The following is a 24,390-nucleotide window of genomic DNA, read 5'->3' on the forward strand; positions in this document are numbered from 1 at the left end:
ATTGTTTATATCTTTACGTAAATTCAAATATTTTTGGCATTTTTCGCACAAAAAGATATGTAACCCCTTAAGCAGAATGCTGTATAAGGAAGCTTTTAGATCATCCAGACACTTCCACTTTTCATGCAATTGGCACAGAATTTTCGAAAAACTATTTGATATCCCAGGATTTACCTACAATTTTTTACCTGTTCTTACACACTCAGATTAGATTTCACTGTTCGCTAATATTTTTGACGAAACAACTAACAGAAATAACTTATGTTTCGGTAAACATAACTTAATTTACAGAAGTTACGTAATTTTTGCCTTTCGCAATAGAAAGGTATTGCAATTGCTCTGAAAACCGACTTTTGAACGGAGGCCCGGCGGGCCGAGTGACATATACCATTCGATTCAGTTAGTCGAGTTCGGCAAATGTCTGTGCGTGTGTATGTATGTGTGTATGTATGTATGTGTGTGTATGTGCGTCTGTGTGTGTATGTGACCAAAAATGTCACTCATTTTTCTCAGAGATGGCTGAACCGATTTTGACAAACTTAGTCTCAAATGAAAGATACAACGTTCCCAACGTTCCCGTTCCCATTTTGCTATTGAATTTCTGATGGATCCGACTTCCGGTTCCAAAATTACAGGGTGAGTACGATCACGCAGAAAATGTCGATTTTTAAAATTCTGCAATGAATGTATAAAGGTGAAAATTTTTCCAAAATATTACCACAACTGCTTCGATTTGTAGTATTAGGTCACTAACATCCATTCAAAGTCTCTTTGGCCACATTGGCCACCATCATGGGTTCTGGAAGCCCCGGGGGAAGTATCCAAATTCAGAATAACATTCACATCGGTTTCTCGGAGATGGCTAAACTGATTCAACCAAACTTAGTCTCAAATGAAAGGTATTGCGTCCCCGTAAATGGCTATACAATTTCATCCCGATCCGACTTCCGGTTCCGGAGTTACAGGTTGTGGCGTGCGATCACATAGCAAATTGCAATTCAAACCGATACTCCGATGAAAGCAAAAATGGTAAAAATTTCGCTAAAATATCTCTCAAACAACTTAAATTTGCAGTTCTAGGTCACCGACGGCCAACCAAACTTTCGTTGACTACATTGACCACCATAGACGATTCCGGAAGTACCCGGGAAAAACCGCCACCTTTCAAAATTAACGAACTCACATCAGTTTCCCGGAAATGGTTTGGCTGATTTTCACAAACTTAGTCCCAAATGATAGCTATAGTATCCCCACAGATGTCTATAAAATTTCGTACGGATCGCTTATGTGGTTCCGGAAATATAGACTAAACCGTCCGGTCACATATGAAATTCCCATGTAAGCCGGATCTCAAAATTTTTTTCAATGGAAATTTCAGAAATCGAATTTGAAGCCAAACATCTTTAAAATGCATGAAACGTCGAGATTTTAGGTTATTTCGAAAATTTTGTTTTATAAAAATCGACTTTTTGGGACGATTTCGTTCCTTTTTTCAATTTTGGTTTTTCTTTTGCAAAATTTTAGAACTCGAATAATGATTTCTTTTCTTGTATATAGTTGTCAAGTCATGTATAATAAAATTGTAATGTATACATTTGAAAGCTTTTAATAAATATAAGCAACTAAAAAATTCTCGTGTTCATGATTGAGAAAGGCACAATTGCACCGCTAGGTGGATTAAAACAGGTTTTTACTGAACAATCTAATACATACAATCTCGTTTACCAAATTTTGTAAATAAATGTACAATACGTACGGTAGAAAATTACCGAACGGTTCGCAAAACTAACTTACAATCACAGAATTTCGGTTAAACAGCAATCCGAGAGAACGATCTGTCAAATCGCGGCCATTTGTAAGTGTATATTCGAAAAGTTGTTTATTTTGTAGTTTTCTTGAACCTAGATATTTACTATTTGCGTTTAAAGTTTAATAATAATGTTCAGAACAGAAAATGCCCGAATATCGTGTAGACAGCCAAGATGAAGAAGATTATCCGGCAATTGTAGAAATTTTTGGTAACCATTTATTTGTTGTACACAAATAAAACCAGGAAGAGTCCTTAATGTCCACATAAGAACGTTGATGATCATATAAATATAAGAAAATATAAGCATAATAAAACGCGAAAAATCTAATCTGAATCATTAATATTAATTCTGAATACCGGATTATTGGTTTAAATTACATTTTTTGAAAACATCCGAAACGCCATTCAATGTAGTACACTGAGCCAAAAAATCACGTACGTTTCATGTGAAAAAACATCTAAATTTTAAAATTTTAAAAACGATTATGCACATCAGATTCATATGCATCAAATAAAACTTATACAATCACCGATGAATTTCAAATACAAAATGAATAACTTTCAAACGTGCCCCACATACATATTATGTGTCCATCACATACTTCTAGCGTTATGTGTAAAACACATTATTATTACGGGTACATACAATGTGAAAAAATCAGACACATTCAACATGGCGTCAACAAACAGCACGGCGGTGAATACATTACTCCCGGACTTTTGATTTTTCTAATTAAATGTGAAGACGTTAGAAATACATATATATCCGCTATCTCTGCTCCAGGTTGAAGATTCCAAGATGGCATGGAGTGCATTACAAATCAATTATCAACACGGACCAGCAAGTCCAGCCGGAAAATGCGCCAAAGTTCTGGGTGGCTCTAGTTAGTACCTGGCTCCAGTGATTGTTTTGTCACTGGAATCGGTTATTAACTAGAGCCAGTCAGAATACCGGCTCAATTTCCAGCTGAGCTTTACTAGGATTATCCGCGCATTTATTAAACCAAGCTACATTACCTACCAAAGCATTTGAATACTATTATACAAGCAACTAACAATCACATGAATATCAGATAAACCCACTTCACGTAACACGATTGCTATTATACATTTAGTTAATAATCATCTGAATATCATATAAAAGGTATATAAATTTCAAATAGAATGTGGCATTCCGGTGGCAAGTAACTGAACCTCACGTAAGATATATCTGTAATCAATACTGGTTTTTATAGGGCGGAAGAGGGAACAGATTATGTGTGAAAATAATAACATTCATGTGAAAAGTATTATGGAAAATATTTACATGTTTTTGCATATGAAATGTAAGTGATATTTTGGTTGGGTGTATGTTTATATTAAATATACACTGAAAACGTTCGATAATCTTATTCTGAAATTACCGAACTATTCGGTAGATTTTGACAAACCATTAAATAGCTGAATTACCGAACGATCCGTAATAAATTTGATTACCGAACTGATTTCCGAACGTTCAGTTGTTGAAAGTTCGGTAAAAAAATACCGAACATAGTAATGTTTGTTAAATGTGTGATATAGAGTAACATGTATTCAAAGAATGTTGAACCGGTTTGCTTCTCAAACTAGTAAAACATTGCGAAGAATGTGGTGTGTCTCCCGCCAATCGTTGATCGCATAAAACATTATCTCCTTTGTGGAAATCGGAAACTAAGACGTTCACAGTCAGCGCATAATTCAAGGAAAATTAGGTCGGTCAAAGAAAAACTAAAGCAAAACGTGATTCGTTGAATAGTTTAATAGTTGAATGGAAAACCAAATATCTCGAAATCAAACGTACATAACTGGTTAATGCGTTGTGCACCAAAAGTTGTCGGTATCATTAAAAAAGATAGGCAAATAGATCAAACTTGCGCAAATTTTTCATACTAGCCCGAACTTAATCAAATTTTGCCCAGTTTCTCTTTAGAGTATATTGTTTTCATCCACTCAGTTCTGGTCGAGATACGAGAAAACCAGTAAACCGTTCGTAAAAGGGTCTTTTGTTCGCCTACACATGCAAAATCCTGTGTTATCGAACATTTCGATGCCGAGAGACAGAAAAAAATTTCGGAGGGGGTCCAAAATTGCGATTTTGAAATGTTCATTGTACAATACGTAATATATTAATAACCTAATTTAATTAAAATCAGTTGCAGTGGTTGAATCTGGTGTGGACTGATTTTGAGTTTAGAATGAATTAAAAAAGAAATTATTTCAAAATTTCTCAACCAGTTAAAAATTGGGGGGGGGGGTCCGGACCCCCAGGACCCTCTCCCTGGATCCGCCACTGCCGAAAGGTTTTCGTTCAGAGGGCCAAGAAACGATACGGTTTGAAAACGTATACAAGGTGCAAAACTTCCCAAATCGAAACGAACAACAGCAGTGTTGCCAAAAAACGCGCTTGGAAACTCTACAGAATGCTGTTGACGAAATATGGACGATTGATGATGAGACCTACATCAAAGTGAATTTTAAGCAGTTGCCGGGACGAGAATATTTCACGAGTTAGAGCATTTTTGATGCTGATGAATGTTTCGAACGGAAGAGGGTGTCGAAGTTTGTTTCAAAGTACCTGCTTTGGCCGGCCATATGCACTTGCGGCACACGTAGATAACAATTCGTGACTAAAGGTACCATATACGGTGAGAGTAACAAAACTAAAAAGTTTATGCCGGTTTTGTGACAGCACGATTGTTTTGGCCCAAAGTCGTGCAGGAGTTGTATGAGCTTAATTTTGTAAATTTTGGGACCAAAAACCTTAACCCACCAAACTGTTCTGAACTACAGACCTGGTAGAAACCTTTTTTTTAGAATGAAAAAAATGATGATGAAATAGAAAAAATCTGAGAAAACGTTTCGGAAATCACTGTACAGGCTCTGATGGAGGGAGTCAATTGCAAATGCCGAGCAAACTCAGCCTAAAATTTTACCGACTTATGAATACTGCATAAATACACATACTGAACTACTGTAAAACTTTGTTTTCATTTCGATAACTAAAGCCGATTATCCATTCAATCGAAAGTGTCGCAATAAATATCGACTCACCCTTTAATACGAAGGAAAGGAGCTTGTTCTATGAGGTCACTTGTAGTTGAACCCACACATTCTGACAAGCTTCAAAGATCGATTGCAAACAAACTGTATCTTGCAAACATTTCTCACCATAACAACGTGCTGAATAAATCTAAATATAGAATGATTAATCGTTCCCCGATTATACCAGTTCGCCGAGTATCGGTCCAAGCTCATATTGTTATCAAACATTAACTGATAAGCTCGTCTCCGGCACCGGCAACACTGCTTGTCCACCATACGGATAGCCGATTTTGCTGGCAATGATTCGGAGAAAGAGCAGCAAGCGAAATGCAGAGAGAACACGTTTAACGTAGTGATTTTTTTTATGAAAGTTCGTAGGTACAGCAAAGGTGGAAATCGTAAAAAGCAAGATGAAAATAATACATACGTGAACAAGAAAATATAGGCAGGCTGGTATGATAAGCGAACGCTATTGAGACCTTGTCGGAGGTGATGGCCATCTAGCTAGACGACCACGAATATTGATTTGCTGTACTCTTTACAAATGCACGGACAATCACTGCTCTCTTACAATCACAGCCTGTCGTGTTGCTTTGAACGGATACCGAATTGATTAGCTTCCTCACTCACAACGACACACTTGGAATCGATTTCCTCGTCGGCAGACGCATGCTGATTATCACTATATTATGCATGAACATTGAACACTAACATTACTTGTTTGGTAGGAACTCACAGAACGACCACACCATTTCGCTGCCCGAGAGTATTTCCAGAGTCTTCACGTATAAATTTCACCAGGTTTGTCTTGAACACGGGTTATAAGAAAGCCGGGAGAAGAACACTTTCAACGGTCAGTCGCGAATCTGAGCTATGCCCAATCGATGCAGTCCAGTGCAGTGCAGTATTGTAGTGGCCCAGAAAAAAGAACTGGTGAAGGTTGAAACAATCTTCTTTTTTGCTGCTGCCTCTACTTCTGGGGACACAGACGATCTTTTCTGATACTCTGCTCGTTGCTGGCGAAACACTGAGAGTGATTTTCGCGTTCGCAAACTGCGTGAACTCTAGCCTCATCTGAGTTGGCGGGAGAGACGCCAGATTGCTCCCAAATGGGGAGCAAAAATGCTCCCCATCTTCGATGGATAGTGGAGAAAAAAAAACTCTCGCCGAATGCCCAGAGGTATGAGCGACGACGCTCTGTGTTGCCAGTGTTGTTTCACACTCGTTTCTATCTATGTGTCGGGTCTAACCACCCGGACTCCTGACTGGCCTCATCCGGGAAGACTAGCGCGGCTGTGGCTGTTGTGCACTGGACAAGTTGTACGTATATACATGTGGTGTAAGCTCTCGAAACGCCGAAAGGACAGCATAAAGCATTAAAGTGACGGTAGTTTCGAATGAAACGAGAGACAAAGAGATGGGTCTTTTTAAAGGTACAAACGACTCTCAGTGCTATCGTGGAAAACAATTACATATTGTAGAGCGACTTACATCTCTACGGTAGCGAGACGAAATGAGAATGACTTTTAAACGCATTTAGTATTTACTGAAGTTATTGATATTCATTTGTATGTTAATGGCACCGTTTCTGAAGACAGTTCTACGTTCAAGGCATAGTTAACAGTTAAGGGAAATATTACAATTGGGTTATGTTGCAACTATTTGTATGACACATCAAAATACAATGGAGGTGCCCTGCATTTTGCATATATATATACCATGCGTTTCCGCAAAATGTAATTGTGGAATTTGTTATTTTGTTTGAAAAGATATTATAAAGTAAAAGAGAATCATTTTCATAATTTGCATTCAATAAATTGTTTCATTTAGAATCGAGAACACTATTTTTATTTAGTAGTAGCACCGCTAGTCTAGGTCGGATTAGGAAACGGTAAATTTCAATTTTATCGCGATATTTCGATTTTCGACGTACGTGGGCAGGATCAATTTTCTTTTCTGGTCTTCAATCAAGCACAACTTTTTTAATACGGCACGTATCTAGACGAAAATTTCGCCGTTGAAACATGTATTTTTTCCATCCAGCAAAACTTTTTTATTTCGACAAAACTTTCCAAATGCGACCCTTAGATAGGCTGCTAAAGAATAAGTTAATTGTTCGGATTCCAAGTGGAGCAGACTTTATTCCAGCATTGTAAGTTGTTACCAAAACCAGTAAGTAGGCTGCTAATGTCGGATTCTGATGACACGAAGTCGAAAGGCAAATTTTATAACTAATTTAGTTATTGATATTGTGCCCTTCAGCGTAAATGTTGTTATACTCAATTTTTTTTCCATTGAGGCGAAATATAGCATCTGAGCAGTAACAATAATATTTGTTGTTCAAGGATTGAACATTAAATATTATTGGGTAATTTCTATTGTTACATTCTGTTCGGGCATTTATCTATAGATTTATACGGCCGATATATTTTTATATGTTGGTACAGGGAACCTTAAATACAGTTTCCCAGAAAAAAGATCCTATACTTTGATTTTACATTGATGTATCAGATACCAGCAAATTACGTCATTTTTCGAAATACATAAATTTATTTTGATGTCAATTTAGAGTTATAAACGATTATTTTACGCGGAGAAAATTATAATAAAGAGAAGGTAAAATAATGTATCCAAGAAGCCTCGTTCGTTATTTTACCTCTACTCGCACAACATACTGAAACAAATTTAATTTTGTATAATATTATTGCACGAAGTTTTACAAAAAAAGCAATTTATTATTGTAATTCATAAGACTAAGAACTTTGCACTGGGTGAAAAAATGTCATTTTATGTCTATACACTCCATAGAGTGTTAATGCAGCATAGCTCGCCGCTGTTCATTATGCATTTTGTTTAAATGAACGTACCATGAAAGTTGCTAACGTATGCGGAATGAAATTTGGACAACGCTTCTAGTATTAAAACAAAAATGCAACCATGCGCAAGGCACCATACTAAACGTCATACTCTGGGCACACTTATTTTAAACATCCAGTGTTGATTTTGACCCGCTAGGAGATACTATGTCAACAAAATGGCGGCGAACGCCCAATCTGGCACCTATAGCTATTATGCAAAAAAAGTTGTGGCGCAATGGAGGATTATGACATACCTCTTGTACAAAAGGCTGATGACCCTCCAAATGTACCGCAACTCCGTCCAAATGAGGATTTCCGGGATAATTAGAAGCAGAGAGTATATGCCAATAATTTTCGACCCAAAACTAACAATCACGATAATCAAAATTAGAAAATTCCAACATCAGCTTCTCAAATGGGCTCAATTTTTGTCTACATTAAGTTAATAGGCTGACAAATGTTTTCATATAGAGAGAATATTTAATGAAGGGTTTTCTACAAAAAGAAATCCTTTAGAATTTTGTCCAAATTTTATTCCGCATACGTTATTAGTCTAGATAAGGTGTTATATATTTTGTTGAATATTTGTAAATAAATAGCATTCCACTTGTTGTGAAATAGGGGCTGATTATGCGGTGCATCGGCGATGACAGCTGTGACAATACGGTTGGTGGTTTGTTGTAGTCGAGCTGGACTGTGGTCACGGTAGTGGAACAGCCATCCAGAATATTTAGTTCTCTTCGGAACAGTTTCCCACACTACAGCCAGTGAGTTCAGGTGCGCGCGTTCGACGGCAAGTTATCCGGTCCATGGTTAGAGCAAAACACCGACCGTTCTCACTGTGGAGGATCCGTCGAACGAGCCAAGCTCTGCTCTACAGTTAATCGCAAAGGTGAACGAATCAAGGCGGACAAAGGCTCCTTCTCAGAAGTTCACTACGGTGATTTCCGGGATCGTTTACGAGGAGTGGACGATCCGGCATTATTTCGCCACTGCTGCCAGGGAGGTTCCAACAAATGAGCCTTGCTCACCTTCCTAGCGAATAGCCAAGGCTCGCTTCCGGAACAACGAACAAAACGACGAATCAGAACGCAGCCATTGGTATTTCGGCCGGTCGGACGGAATCTCCATCTTTCCGACATCACTAGAAGTAGCAAAGCGAAGTTTGCAGTGGAGGACAGAGCAAGTGAAGACAACGGTAAAAGTTAATATTTGTTCAAACTTGATAGAACTTTCTGAGCCATAGAAATTAATAGTATGGAGAGAACCCAAAAAAGCTAATTTTAAGGTACCCGTACCAACACATGGATATTCTGGTTGCAGTTGAAAATCGCAATAGTGAACTTTTTTCATCTATGTTCAAAGTGGACAGCTAATGCGCATCTTGTGTACATGCTAGAGCATCATCACGCGAAAAATGTGCACTCGTTACGCACTCTGAAAATAAGAGAAAAAACGAAGAGCGCTAGTTCACTATTTCGATTTTCAACTGCAACCAGTATATAGATCACCCGTATACATGGTGTCTTCAGCAAAGTTATTTCAAATTAACAGTCATAAAAGCATGCGGACGTACATCTTTTTTAATTATTGAATAAAAAAAAGATTTCATAGAATAAGAATAGAACTAGAAGAAAAAGAAGAAGAAAAATTAAGGTGCTAACCCAGTTTAATGTGTGATATTGTTTTCATGAAACTTTGCTGAAGACACCTAATCACGAAATCGTATGACGATTGTACGCAGCAAGTGTGTGCTGGGTAGGCTCCGAAGTTAAACACCATTTCCAGGTTTTCAACTGAACATCACCTTAGCTGATAGTTGTTCCGGCATTCACGCTGCATGTCCAACCCACAGTTGTTGGCTGCCTTATGTCAGTCTTTCGGCGACTACATGATGGATAAAATTTCTAGTTCAAGCATCTGCGTCATTTTGTATGTTCTCTTGTGCCGCAGAAGTTCAAACACACTGAGCGCTCGATAGCAGTGATGCGAAACGAGTGAGAAGTATTTTAAAGCCGGTTCGTTTGAGAGCTTACGAATAGTATGCATAGCATTCTTCACTGTTCATGCCCGGATGAAACAAAATTTAGAGCGGAAATGTTTGCGAGAAAATAGTTTGTAGCGCTATTCCAGGAACTTTTTCTAGTGAATGCTCATATGCTGTGTAAGCGCGAAATACATTGAAGAGCAGAGGTGAGTGTGAATGCGCGCATGGTCTGCTAAGAATATTCTCGCTATTTCACATCAATGAGAAAGATATTTTACACGCCAAGGAATGAGAATAGGGATCATTGCTAGCTAGCCTAATTTCCATTATACCCGAATAGGGAAACAGGGAGTATTAGTGCTTTGTACATAGCAAGTTTTGTGCGTGTCTTTAGGCTTCGGGACGTAAGGGATTACACCACCGTAAAGCACAAAAAATGGCTTTCAAATTTCTGGTACAAAAATCAATGTTATCACAAGATGGCGGCCTTATAGCATTTTCTCGTCAGAACTTTTTTCTTCCACGGTAGATCGAAGCCCAAAAGTACGCTGAAATGTAAGAGGGACAAATGATTTTCGCTTGCCACTATTTTAGGTATCAAAGTTGCACCATGTTTCGTGAGTTTGTGAACTAATTTGAATGAAATACGTATAATCTGTATTTTTATGGAGATTCTAACTAGGAAACTAATCCATGGGGTATTTTATGTGTGTGGGAAATACGCATGGTCTTGTCTGAGTGGAATGATGGTCATTGAATCATGTAAGAGGATCGAGAGTTAACAAGTCGCAAAAATTATCAAAATTCAGTAACCAATTTGTGACAATCATATCAGCACGAAGAACACATGTTTTATTGACATATTCATTGGTATGTTTTGAGTCTATTAAATCATGTTCATGTTAATTATTAGCTCAGTATTGATTACTTTCATATACTAAGTAACATATCATTGTGAGTAGCACATGCACTATATTATTAATTGCCATGTTAGCCATATTCCATCACGTGCATAATATTATTATAACTCGATATACTGGACTTTCGGTTTTTGTGGTCTGCTAGGTTAGAGCGGCTGCCCGTGTAACTAGAACGACTGATTTATACCAGGTAGGCCGGACATCCAGTACATCTTCATGAGGGCGTTTTACCGCGCCATTATATCTTGATTATGGTCGTAAGAGGCCTCAAAACAGGAGTATCCTCTTCATATATTGCGTCTTTTGAATTTTCTAGCTTTAGCTTTAGTCAATTAGTTTCTTTCCTGTCTCCAATCTAGCTTCTGCTAATAGTTCATATTAAAAAAGTACGCGCGCCGTCGGTTGTATGTCTGACATACAAAGTCGGTAGCATAAGGTACTTAGGTAGCTCTTCCTTTCCATGGCAAACATGGAGATGGAGAGGTCTTCCCGATCTCCATAAGATAATTTGTTGCACTAACACTTCTTTCCTTCCCCGATGACTGTAACGACGTGGTTGGTGCCATTATTTGGATTTCATAGAATATAACTCTCAAAATGTGCCAATTGAAGCTGGATAGCTACTCCCAGGCTCTATTCGTCGATTTTCTATTTTTTTCTGTGCAGTTTCGCTAGTTCTGGCCAGTCACGGAGTAGCAATTACAACTTGTACGGTCATCATGCTTATGCTCAATACCAAGACACAGTGGCACCTGTTCATACAAAGTTGTGACAAAATTATAAAAATTGGTCTATGCGGCTAAAATTTGTGGTTTTAACTAATTTTGGGTCGCTGAATCCATTTCTGCTATCAGCTTTGAAATTCCATATTTCATTTTTTCGACTACTTGTATGTAAACCCATTTGAATGCGTTGATCGTTAAAGGGTTGATATAAACATTAATCATAGTAGCCAATCACATCGGATAGCGGAAATGATTGACAAAACTAGTAAAAATCACTAATTTTTCAGTAATATGATGTTGTTTAGGCAACCAATTTGTATGGAGATTTATGAGCTACAGAGCCACTCCATATGGGTATTTTCAAAAACATAGATATACCAACTTCGGCGAAAAAATGCGCAAGATGAGCCCTGTATATCTTGAAACTACACTAAATTTTGAGTCAGATTCATGATACCATCTCAAAAATTGTAAGACGTATAAAGATAAATTACTGATATGATATGAAATTTTTCAATTGGGTTTTTTTGATGCAGAACAAACATAAATCAGTTTTGCAACAAAAATCTCACATCTATAGTTTGGCATATTCATTCTTCTTTCCAATGAACTTAAAATTGCTCCAATTAGCTGTGTAGTTCTTGAGATATCGCCATTTGGAATTCTAAGGTACTAACAATTCTAATGAATTGAATTGAACAGAAATCTTCGACATCGCTTGCTTCAACGACATGTTAAAAGTTCATTTTTCATCCGATTATAGTAAAATTTTGAAATACCTTTATTCAAACTGAGAGAAAAATAAAATAAATATTTACAAAAGATTTACAAGACATTGATTTTTGGGGTTTTGTCACTCGCCGTGCCACTGTGAGACAGTCAGTTACACACCGGGGGAAGTCAGGACACCTGGTTACCCTAAATCTCAGCGAATTACAATTACCTTTTCGTGGTAAATTATGTGGCACGATAATCCACTTTAGAAATTAGTTATGAAATTTACGTTTCCACTTAGTCTCATACGACACTAACTTAGTGACAGGGCCAAGCTAGCGCCGCATTGACAGAACTAAGCTAACTCCAAAAACGATAACACTATTTGTATTTCTTAGCAAATTCCTAGTCCTTCGTTATGTCCCGCAAGAAAAAAGAGTTCTGATTAAGCAGATGAGAATTAATGAAGTCGAAGCCTAGTTTGGCTTAGCAAGTCAATGCAATGTGCACTACGCTATACTTCTTCTTAGTGGAGGAAAATTTAGGTCCGCTTTAGGCTACAATGCATCATCTTACCACTCCTCGTGTGTTCATTCGACTAATAATATGTTTTGAAGACTGAGGAGTGTTACGCACCAGTATTGTGTAGAAATAGGCGCTTCACAAATACAAATCTCGATAAACCAGAAACCAACTGTCAGAATACATTTTGTGGGGAAATTTCGGACGAACCTTTACTCACCAATTAGGAGAGACCGGGGCTAGTTAGCGGTGTTATCAGTTTTAATTTTTTAACGCTTTATTTTGGTAGATCTTGCAAAATAGAACACGTTACATGAAAGGAAAGACTATTGGCAACATCTCTAAATTTTATGAAAATGTTTGATGCGTTGTCTTCATTTCTAGAGACAAAAATATGTGACGCGGAAAAGCCGCCAACTTACCCCAGCCCCGAGGTAAGTTGGCGGTATGTGTGGGGTAAGTTGGCGGATTACCAGAAAATAAGCAATCAAATAGAAATTCGATTACATCAGTGGTCCTTATGAAATGTGCCGATTGCCTTTTCAATAAAACTGTACATTATTTGACACTTTTCATTATATTTCAGTCACAAGACCCCGTCATTTTGACTTCGACGCGTACTGCATATTAAAAAGCAAATTTTTTAATTTCTTCAGGCGATTGGTCGAAATAATTGTCTCCTGCATTGATGAGACACAAGAAAAAGTTTCTCTTACTTTGGAGAGAATTCCAGAAATGAAAATATTTGATGGCTATTTTTGCACTGTAAGTAGTACCGTCAACATGCCCCGTGTGCGTCACCGCCAACTTACCCCAACCGCATATTTTATTAAAAAAGAATTTAAAAAATTACTTTTGTTTGTGGATACATCGAAGACCCGATTTTATCAGCCCCTTTGGTGTAACTCTGCTTGACAAAATGGGGGCAATGACAAAACATATTTATTTATTTTCTTTTTTAAACCGAAGCTGTGAAAATATTTAACATTATTCCGTATACACAGTCTCATAACTCTAGCTGGTTAACGAAATCGGGTCGAAAAGCTGACAAAATTATGGGCTGATAAAAACGGGTTGTCACTGTAGTTGTAATATTTATACAGATACAGAAAGCTCTTTTCACTCACTATCGAAAAATATAATCATTCGAGGAATAGATTGAAACCCACCTTAAATAACACAAAATGTTTAAAATTAAGAAAATTTACTAAGTATGCTCAAAAACTTAATATCACCCACAGCTTCTACAAAACAAAATGTTTTGCAACAAAAACACATTGGATAATGCATTTCACATTACTTGAGGTAACCGAGAAACAGTGCTTTATGTCTAATGGAAACGGAGAAAAGGGGATTCCTTCAACTTACTCCAACCGCCAACTAGCGCCGGGTTCCCCTACAGATGGAGTTGTCTAAAACGATTTATCCAAAATTTCTCATCAACGTGACATTTAAGATCAGGTTTATACGACCTAATTTCAAGTTTGTGGAGAAATATCAAAGTAATAAAATACGGGTTTGTTGGTGTTGTTGGTCTCATAAGGCAGTCCGTAAATACCAACCACGACCAGGAAGGTTCTTTGGGATCAGTTGTATCATTTCACTAACCGCGTATCGGCTGAACTGATTATCGCACTAGTTTTTGCACTAATACGGAGTATTTTATCATATAAATCGTATCCTTAGGCAATCTTCTAATATAGAATGCTTCTCGTAGTTACCTGAAATAATAAAGAAAAAGAGAGATGGTAATTAGAACCATTGTTCTAAGACAATATTTAATTATTTAACAAAGCTCTACGATACAACACAACATTTTCTGTTAAATATATGTGGATTTAGAATGCCAAAAAACTACAAATTTTGTAAGTGAGACCTAAGTAACAATGGGTAACTTCTCTTTGTTTACTTTATCATTCAATTATTATGACCCCCACCATAGTAAAACTTTTCAATAATTTTCCAGTGCATAGCGTTAAACGGTGGTTTTATTTAGTGTAATAACTCTTAAACCAAAACTAGTTGGCCAATTGATATTCGGCAAAATGGCCCACGTCCAAACGACATTCGGCCAAAACGGCAATTGGACCAAACGGCAACTGGGCCAAACGGCAAATGAGCCAAATGACCATTAGGCCAAGCGATGATTGGGGCAAACAGCATTCGAACAAATGGCTTCCCACCAAATGACCGGACACCTTCACCGATTGTCGAATTGTTGATCACTTTTATTTATATTTGCAATCAGGGATGCCATTATGCCAGATTTATCTGGCACAGCCAGACAAACCTCTCATTCTGCCAGATTTTTAAATTTTTGAAGCTGCTACAAGCACATTTTGGAAATTTGGGTAATAATGTCCCAAATTTTACAAAAATCCTTTGATGCAGGTTCTATGAAAACTAAAATATATACAAAATTTCGATGACTTTGAGGTCGCTTTCAAGTGCCAGATTTTGCTAGACATTTTTAGTTGAACTGCCAGATTTTCTTTGAAAAATAGTGGCAACCCTGTTTGCAATGGTTTTACCAACTATGATGGCGATATTTGCTGTAAATTTCTCCGCACCAGACCACCGTAAATCATTTCTGCATCGAGGAAGCTCCAGTTAATCACACGTTTATTCGTCTCACATGAATCACGATGACTTCACATTACGTCTAGACCAATTATAGCACTCCAGGATTGTACAGAAAATGAGCTTCAACAACCAGCGAAACGAAGAAAAATACACACTACCTATTTCATCCGTTCATCTCACGACAGTGTGAAAGTTAAAGTGTGGAAAAAGGAGGAATAAAATTGCGTGTGAGCGTTTCGGAAGGGTGGCGAGCGGACGCTGTCGTGGAGAGAGACAGACAACGAACCATCGTGTTTTCCTTCAGCTGTGATCCAAACAATCGTTAACCTTGTTAAACAGGAGGCAGGAACCAACATCGCCTGAAGTCACGCACCTTAAAACAAAACCACACACAGGATATTGCTGCTATTTCCTAGTTGAACTTTGTGGGCTCGGCCTGCTCGGGCCACGCACGAACATAAAGCACTGAATGTGCTTTTTCCCACGCTCCCTGAGCGGTCGTTGTCCGTCAAGGGTTGAAACCGGAGAAAGCCGAGCAAAGGTTGTAGAAGTTCGTGTTAGAGCTCCAGCGAGAAGCTTCTATCCCACGGCAGATTCAAAGAGCGAGGCGCTAATCAAATCCGGAATTTATTACGCGACCTTAATTAAAAGTTCAGAGATCGAAATTCCAACCGTTACCAAAGCTGGCGATGCCAGAGGTTCAATACTGCTGGAAATTAAAGTCTAAGCGGTCGCAACAACTAAATATTCGTTACCAGTAGTATCTCCTAAGGTTAAAGTTTCGAATTCTGATACGTTCTCGCAACCAAATGCCTTTTCATATTAGAACTACTAGCTATCGTTTGATTACACTTAAATAGTCTACACATTAACCAACCGCAACTTCATTATCTTATTAAATTATTAGTTAGTTAACAAGATTTTAGTTCAATCACACGAATAGTCAATCGCTTCCTTGCGCATGTTCTGCACTGATTTTAATTCCCGACCCCTCGGATTTTTAGACGGTGATCCTGCAAAAGAGTCAATATTTGACCACTCGCCGAGCATCCTTATCGGTGCCTTTCCGAACTAAATATACAGTTGTTGACCGACTTTGATAGTGGCTTGTTAGCATAGGATTAGTTACCGAGTGAGGATAGGGTGGTAGTAGGATATGCTTCTATGCGAGTAGCAGTGGTTTGAGCCCATTGAACTTCGAAAGAGAAACCACGTTAAAAGTCGTTTATTAGAATTTTACGTGTTGAATATATTGTCACTAAAAAGGAAATCAAAGTTCCTACATATGGCTTTAGCAACGATTCCGATCCTACATAGTAACTCTAGACTTTTCTAAATCGGAGTAGTCAAACCTTGAGACAAACTGTGTCTAGAAAAAAACACTTTCGGAGCGGGGGCGGTGTTCGCATCGGGTTCATTTGTCGAGACGCATGTTTGGTTACTATGACAGGTGACTGACATTCTTTGCTGCTGTTACTAGGTTTATATCGTTTCGATGGCTTATCGGATCAGGTTATTGATAAAAGTTTGTTACACCAATGTGTGTGTGTCTTTATCGGATTGTTACAAGCTACTAACAGTCTCTATTTTGTGATTGTTTTATCATCGAAAACGATTAAACGACCATCTCTTTAAAACAGGATGACTCAGAATAAGGCGGTATTTCTGCCATAGATTTTTTCGCAGATCCACATGCATGAACTGACCAACCAAACAATGTGCAAGGATGACGCAGCGTCATGGTTGATGGTATTAAAAACATGGTTGATGGTATTAAAAACTGGACTCCATGAAATACGAAATGGCTTATAAAAGTTCGCTTTTCCATTGGTGTATGGAGCGGACTTAATTCTCGATTGATACTAAATAAGTGAGCATTAGATACCAAGATGATGTCATGTATAAAGCAGAGATGGACGGGTACGGGTATTTTACCCGATACCCAATCCGAACCCGAAGGAAAGGGTTCGGGTTTTGTTTTCACCGGGTACGGATCGGGCCTGGTGCATTAAAAAGTATTTATTCTGGGTGCGGGTCGGGTAGCATTTTTCGAAACATTTCGCATATACCCGTATAAATGTTTTTGAATGGATGCCACCATTCCACAAATAACAAAATGGGATAAAATATCCTCGTAGAAACATTTAAAAACCAGCAGATTTTCTCAATTTTTATTTACAAAACTTCGTATAACGTCCTATATGCGAGCATGAAACAAGTTAATGGGACTATTCATAAATTTTAAACTGGGAGATCATCATTTAGAAAATTTCATTGTGATAAATTTTGCCGTACTATAAAACGGGAAAACATTTATCATTTTTTGTAAAGTTTCTCTTGCATCTTTGAAGTATTAATGTTGTAAATTTCCTTTCATAAGTTTCGGGGGTAATTTTGACCAGTAAGAATTTTGAACCGAAAAGAGTAAAATATTGCGATTTCACAATTCATTTTAGCGACGTGCAGAAAGAAAAGCATGGGCATGGTAGAGAAAAATTGTCGAATGTTTGGAGTGACTACAAAATGTATTGATTAGTTTGATTAAAGGAGAATGTTTACATCGCTGGCCAATGGCAATGGTTTCTCAGCTATGTTATCCCATTCATGCCCATGTTGTTTGTGGACAACAACGTTTTTAACAGCTATAATTGTTTATTGGGGCAAGATTTGCTCACAAAAACAAGTAAGGGCAATAACTGTAACTATTGCCTTTCATTTGAGTATTAACAGTTACAAGGATCAGCTTTGGAACTGAAGTTATTGCAATTAGTCTGATTGGATTCCAATGGAGCAGTGCTGCCAGGGACAGTTTACGTTGACAACTGAAAATTAATTTTTTATATATCCTCGTTATGTTGCAATATTATTGATAACTGATAAAACATATCAATTTAGACTGTCTTTGGCAACGTTTTCTACGCAATTGAACTATTGCAAATATTCTGGGAGAATTGTATTGAGCATAGGAAGGTAAAAAATGAGCAGCTTTTAGCACTGCGAGGAAAGCACCTATCTTTATGAAAAAAGGCTTTTCGTGTTTCTTGACCCCACCGTTTTCAAGGCAAACAGTTTTGGAATCGTACATGCACGAGAAAAAAGTTGGGCATGAAAGGGTTAATATTATGAAAAGCGTATGTATCATGTTCATGGATGTCATGTAGCTCTGTTCTATCTCACAAAATTTTGCGGTTCTCAGTTTTCGAGTGCCTGCGCTAGGGGCGAATGTTTTTTTCGGAGTACTTTGTTTTGAAAAATGTGTAAGCCGAAAAACTAAATTTTTGTTGTTCATTACATAAATCAAACGCATTATCGTGACTTTGGATCTTCCAAACAATATCAATTATTACAATTATTACAGTTATTTAATATCTTGAGACTATCAACTGTTTTTGTTTAATCCGTGTGTGAATAATAGAATATATGTTGGTCCAATTCGGACCTTTTGCCGTATATACGATCTGATACGCGATCGCGAAAAAAACATTTGAGAGGAAAGTGTGCGAAGTCGGTCGAGCTTTCAGGAAAACATAATTTTTCGTAAATCGGTTGACAGATTTCGACATTATAGCGCATAACTTATTTTCAGGTAATTTGGCACAGCTCATACTTTTAATTATATATTTACTACGAAGTTTTATATATCAAAGAGAATTTTTCATTTAATAATTCGAAATTTAGGGAAAATGAAATAGGAATAACTTGGGCCAAAATAGGAATTCACTAAAAATATTTATTTGTGAATCGGTTGACACGTTCCAGTTCTATAGCTCATACACCCTTACTAGGTCTGAATTCGCCCACTTCCCCCTATATATGTATACGGGATTATTTCAATTATCCAAAAATATGTAGGGTAAACAGGTCTAATATGCCCCCTTAAGCAAAAATAGCTATATCACCATTCAACACTATGATCTCCGCACCAACTACTCTAATATATTGTTATATTAGTTAGAAATTTATACCCGTTTCATTTTTTTTATTAAAAACATCCTGATACAAATATTATTAAACATTTTTCAAAGATGCCTAAATTCTTATTTTTTTTCTTTCACCTAGGGCAAAATGCCCCCAGTTACAGTGTAATATGCCCCACAACAGGAGGTTGGTATGCCCCACAGCATTCGGTGAGTATGCCCTACAACAATGGGTGGAGCTTTTTGGCCGGTGATGAGTTGTTGTGAATGCATGAATAATACTACACGCACACATAGTTTTAAGCCAAGCTAAAAACTAAGATAGTAACTATAATATTCTAGTAAGCTACTTGAAATAGTTCTATGAAATTCGACTGTTTCTAATTGGTTGTAATGTTATTGGAAAAAGTTGGAGCTTACATCAAAATAGCTCTTTTGAAACATTTGTGTATATTGTTGTTTTGCAACATATTAAAAATACCAAACTAACTTAGTACTTTGATTTCATGAAACGATACTATTATCAGCCATTTTTACTTTTTAGATAATTCAGGAATCCTGGGAATTGAAGAGGGTCATTTTGCCATGGTGGGGCGTATTGTACCCTTTACCCTACATAAATTGTATCATATACAATTGCAAGATAACTTATTCAATTACAAAATTAATCGTGGCGGACAGAAGTTGAGTGTGTTTAGAATAAAACTTGTTTGTTTAGATGATTTTGCTTGGAATAATTAATCTTGTGGAACATTCACTAAAAGAAGTCTCAAAGAAGCTCAAGTCTTAACGGTAAAAAAATCTCAAAAAAAAACATTTCCTCGCATTTTACTAACTACACCGTGATTATTCCACATCAGATAAAGTCGCCAAGAGCTATCTGGAACTGTATTTCTGTCTTTCCTTGACAGGAATAAAGATTCATGCCGAATAATGAACTAATTATAGGGTCCGAGTCTGGTTCGCTATAGGCGGTTGTCCCTTTTTCCTCGTTTGTATTAAACATATGGTGCTGTCTCCCGTTTTTTACTTCAAATAAAGTGAATGTGAATCATATGTGTTTATGTTGCATTACACTTTGTTTTGCAGAAGTTATGGGTAAAAGTTTTCGAACACAATTATTTTACAGAGTTTGTGCTAACGAATGAATTATATTTTGCGATAGTGCATAATCTACCCAAGTCAAAGAGAGAAAAAAAACGGGTGTGATTTTTAATTTTTAATACAGGTGTGACAACACTGGCCTCTGGGTTATTGGTGGGGGAAAATACGACATAATCGTTAGTTATGCTACTCTTTGTAGCCGGACGAAACCGCAAACAGAATGGAAAGGCACATGGCACGGACACGAGTATAAATTTGTATACCTTCTTGGAACCAAAAATCTACTCCAAATCAACTTCAAACAGGCACTTCTCTAATTTCTTAAAATGAGTCCTGAATTGATCAACAGAGTCTACTCTTTTTTGGGAGTGAATTAAATGCAATTCGCCCCCGAAACTGAATCAGTTTGTCCTTGGACGATAAGGATTCATAAAAAATAGTTATGTAATTTGTGTTTCGACTTCGTCTCATCAGAATTCGACACTAACTTAGTGACAGGACTAAGCTAGTGTTGGATCTGACGCTAGCTCCAAAAATGAAAACACGATTTGTGCTTTTTACCAAATACCTAGTACTGTGTGATGTTCCGCAAGAAAAGAAGTTCAATTTAAAGCTGATGCAAACTAGTAAAATCGAAACCTGCGAGTTGGCTTAGTATACCGCCGGCCCTCGATAAACTTTAAAGCTACTCCGAGTTCGCAAACGGGACTTCCGTACATCTAATACTGATTTCGTTTTTGGATGCACATCTCTGTAGGCTTTACAAAATTCGTATAAAAATGACAGCTTCGAGCAAACCTAGAACGACTCTAATCTTAGAACGAAATCAGCATAAGATCCTGAAACGCAAAATGAACTATGGCAGACGAGCACTAATTCATCTCATTAGTCACGATGTCACGGTATTTCGTTGATAATTCAGCCATGGATTGTGCTTAAATGGGTTTCAACAAAATTTTTAGCAGTAATACATAGAAAAATCTGACCTGAAAAATATGAAATAATCGCGATTAAGCGAAGTGAAAAATCGAGTAACGCACTCTTATTCATCCTACCATTTAAGCTAATTCATTGAACAGAGATAGCAGACACTGCTCTATCTAATGTGTTCAAATGGTTGGAATGAATAGAGGTGCTAAGATTTATAAGATAGCAATTTGTCAATTTGAACGTCCTTACAATACGAAACATTTAATTGATCGGTTCCTTCCCCTGTACTTCGAACATTTCTAAACGTGAGAGTTAATTAATATGTTATTAAATTCTGTGTTGTGAATACAACAGATTTAAAATATGTATAAACAAAAGTCACGCGTGTTTTGAAAGCATTTTCTAGTGCTTTTTTCTCGAATTTCACGTTAACTTAACCATTTTTCTCGAAAAAAAACTAACCCTCCCATGTAAGTTATGCCAAATTTTGATTCATCGTCACTAAACATGCATCGGTACTCGTCTCGTGGCGGCATACAATGTGACTTTTGTAACACGGAAAATGCTATCCGAATCCAATTGCACGTACAACCAATACAACAGACGGACGAGTCACTCCTTTCATCCTTGTTTGTTGACGGCCGGAGGAATCGTGGGTGGTTAAAACCTTTTTATTTTCATTTATTCGTTTTATTATTCGATGTTCACTCGGTGTGTCAAACGAACGATGTGGTGACAAAAAGTTAATATCCTTTGGATTGTTTTTAATCAATTTATTAGAGGAAATTTTGCACTCTAGATTGGCTGTTAAATTCTGCTCAAGCATTATTTCAAAAGATAGGTTCAGTTAGGATAATATGTTATTTAATCATATTAAGTTCATCCAAATTCTCTCTCAAATGTATAGCATGGAATATAAACAGAAAAGTACACTGATAACGGATCTGCTAAACAAGAATATTTCATAAAAGTAATGACAATAGGTACGATTTTCATTAAAATAAGTCATGACCTCAAATTTACTGCTATAATACAATCAGAATAAATCACACGTTTGAAAATAGGCTGAGGCTCCTCCTGCTGCCTCGTTCTGATATATCATAGTTATTACAAACACAGTTTCGACAAACTATCCACTTTCACTTGTACCGCCCTTTCAATCCCTTGCTCCGTGACATTGGACGGTTATGGCAACAATTTTTCCTTGTGCTATACCCTGCATTTATATTTCATTCGCTCGCTCGAAGTCCTTTCTCGAGTCATTCCGTGGTAATTCGATGGAAGGATGGATTACCCAGAAAGCGCTTTTCGCTCATTATTGATTTGCATTCATTTTTACTTCTCCCAGCCCCGCACTTTGCGAGTCACACTGTGAGCCGTTACATTTGCGGAAGGGCCTTCCAACTACCGACCGCGCGCGATGGACACCGAAATGTTTCCTTTCTATTTTGTCCTCGGTTCTGTCTTGGTGGAAGCCGGATGTCGTCGTCGTCGCTGTCGGAATTATCCTCTATCTATAGTGCTTCTTGCTTTGGTACCAGTGTCAGTGGATGGAAAATAATCGTCTGAATGTCTGGCGTGGTGCTTTCACGTACAAGAAGAACTGTCGGAACTGAGCGGCGAACTAGGACGCCAGTAGGGGGCGGATGCTTAGTATTTTCAGTTTTTTTGAGTCTTTGCTCGATTTGTTATGCTGGTTTATTTTTAGTTTTGCGAAGATTCATCCTGGTGTGAATATCATTAGCATAAATGCACATAAATTTACTCCCACTTTGAAACAATTTGTTACGTAAGATAAATCGCAGCAAAGCAGTTAAACAAAATTGATTTTGTCTACATTCCTACCATTATCTGATACCAATGCAAAGCGACAAACCAAGTTTAAATGTTAGGATTAAACCAACTAAGTTATAAGTTGTCTTTGCTGCACTCAAATCCTTCTTTAAACAATTTTTCAGTTTACTAATAAAAAGAACAAGTTTGTTTTGAGGATTTCCCGCTACTCCGTTACTCCATAATTCAATTTTCGAAGATGCTATCGGCAAACATCTACTATATGTGCTACTCAAATCATACCAAATACGCCGAAATCATCCCAAACCCCGTTTTCTTGTGCACGAAAGCACATACACGAACATCCACGCATTGCCAACTGGAGGGAGTAAATCGAAACGACGGTGGTATCTACGAAATTGGAAATGACGTAACTGAGCTAATATCACGAAATATATTATTCGTAGTAGCTCTTCCTTCGCCGACCAACTGTTATTAAATAACCTGAAGCTTGTCGGAATAGTGAGAAGAAATAGAAGACGTTCTACAAAAACAATGCAAACTGAAATTCCCAACATCTCCGGTTACTACCTTATCAAGTTGGTTACCTAGATGTTGACTTTTAATCGCTCCCACTTCTGTGACCGGAAAGTGTAACCGATAGCTGGTGATGCGGAGTGGATAGCGGCAGAATGTCTGCTTGTTCCGCCATGCGCGCGATTCGGGAGACACCATGGAGACGCCGTGTAGTCTACTTGGTCGAAGCGTGCTGTGCCAGTCTGGCACGTAGCAGGCAAGGAGCTTCAGAGTGCTTTCCATCTAAAGCTCGTCGACTTAATCCGGTGACGAAATAATGGATTTTATTCAAAAAGTATTTAAGTTTTACGGAACTTGTCGGGGTGTCGAAGGAAATTATTTGAAATACTGATACTTTGTTGGCTAGAGTGATCCAAACACGTATGTAAATCTCGTTTCCAATGGCTTTGTGTGTTTTGCTTGACAATGACCCCAGTTTCGGACTGTTAGCAGGATTCTACGATGTTGGTGGCCAAGGGCGGATTCAGTGGAGGGGGTTTTTAATTCTTCATTTTCAAACCAAAATTTTCACTTTCATTAAATTTAGACATAAATTTTCATTAAATTCAAACTCCATCCGAATATTTTGTCTGGATCCGTCCCTGTTGGTGGCAAACCACTTATCGTCGCTGTTGTGCTATCTTATGACAAGCGCCATTTAGCACATTTCGAGAAAAACGATTTTTAAAGTTTGAGATTGAATATCTTGAAACTTATAAATGGTATAAACAATCCAAAGAAGACAATTGATGCTTCTATCTATTCTGCATTAATCTCTCAAATATTACGAAGATCGGTTGACTATGTTGCGAGTTTTTACTATGAATGTAAACAAAAGTCGCACTCACACGTGTCATAGGCGTGTATTGATGACAAAATTTGTATGGCGTGTCATAATCGTGCATGGAAAA

General features: G+C 37.6%; 1 protein-coding gene across 6 annotated transcripts in view; it reads right to left on the reverse strand.

Annotated features, from left to right (window-relative positions):
- LOC131678665 (calcium/calmodulin-dependent protein kinase type II alpha chain) overlaps positions 1 to 24,390 on the reverse strand; it is a 115,668-nt gene that overhangs the window by 52,108 nt on the left and 39,170 nt on the right. The window contains exon 1 of one of the 6 annotated variants that reach the window (XM_058958952.1): positions 5,607 to 5,910. The exons of 4 other annotated variants lie outside the window; for them this stretch is intronic. The gene's annotated coding sequence lies outside the window, so the exon portion shown is untranslated. Of the gene's footprint in view, positions 1 to 5,297; positions 5,911 to 24,390 lie in introns of those variants that run through there. One more of the 6 variants, XM_058958919.1, reaches the window with a different exon arrangement.

The sequence above is a fragment of the Topomyia yanbarensis genome, chromosome 1 (genome assembly GCF_030247195.1).
Source record: "Topomyia yanbarensis strain Yona2022 chromosome 1, ASM3024719v1, whole genome shotgun sequence".
Classification (NCBI taxonomy): Eukaryota; Metazoa; Arthropoda; class Insecta; order Diptera; family Culicidae; genus Topomyia; species Topomyia yanbarensis.